Below are 1,071 nucleotides of genomic sequence, written 5' to 3'. Positions count from 1 at the left end.
CCTCCCGCCCAGGATGCCCCTGGTGTCCCTCCCTGCCTTTTCCCTCTCACAGTGGGGGCAGCAGCCCTGTACCCCACATCCCCGGGGTGTTCTGGTCCCCTTAAGGGCCCCTGGCCAGCTCTGGCCCCGTGCCCTGACCCTGACAGGCGTTCCCAGCTGCTGCACCATGGAGGAGAAGTGAGTGCACCGGGATCCCTGGGGCTTCCCCTGCTGCTGGCACCCCCTGAACACACCCTGGCACCCCCTGATCCCTCTGTTCAGAGAGGGCACCCCCTGAATACCCCCTGAACACCCTGGCACATCCTGATCCCTCTGATCAGAGAGGGCACCCCCTGAACAGCCCCTGAACACCCTGGCACACCCTGAGCCCTCTGATCAGAGAGGGCACCCCCTGAACACCCTGGCACCCTTGAACCCTCTGTTCAGAGAGGGTTCCCCTGAACATTCTGAACCCTCTGTTCAGAGAAGGCTCATCCTGAATACCTTGGCACCCCCTGAACACCCTGGCACCCCTGAGCCCTCCGTTCCCCCGGGTTCCCCCTGAACACCCTGGCACCCCCTGAACACCCCCTGAGCTCTCTGTTCCCCCAGGGTGCCCTCGGTGGAGGCCTACGAGGCAGCCATGGTGCTGAGCGGGGTGGGGGACGCCCTGGGCTATCGGGGTGCCCGCTGGGAGTACTGCACCTCAGGCCCCCAGATCCACGCCGAGCTGGCTGAGCTGGGGGGGCTGGCAGCCATCAGCCTGGAGCCCCCCGAGTGGCCCGTCAGCGATGACACCGTGCTGCACCTCGCCACCGCCGAGGGGCTGGCCTCAGGTGGGGGACACCATGAGCAAAAGGGAGGGGTCCCTGGGGTTGGGGTCCCTGTTGTACCCCAGGCTGGCACTGGAGGGGGTGTCCTTGTTTGTCCCCTAAGGGGTGGGGGGTCCCTGTTGTGTTCCTTGTCTGTGTGGTTGGTGTCTGGGTGTCCCCTTACAGCCTGGGATGTGTCAGGGAGGTCCCCATGGCATCCCTGACTCAAACTGGAGTCCAGTTGGGATTGTCCAGCTCTGGAGGGGACTTTGGGGCATCT

This window comes from Geospiza fortis, unplaced genomic scaffold (genome assembly GCF_000277835.1).
Source record: "Geospiza fortis unplaced genomic scaffold, GeoFor_1.0 scaffold534, whole genome shotgun sequence".
Classification (NCBI taxonomy): Eukaryota; Metazoa; Chordata; class Aves; order Passeriformes; family Thraupidae; genus Geospiza; species Geospiza fortis.
This window is presented reverse-complemented; position numbering follows the sequence as displayed.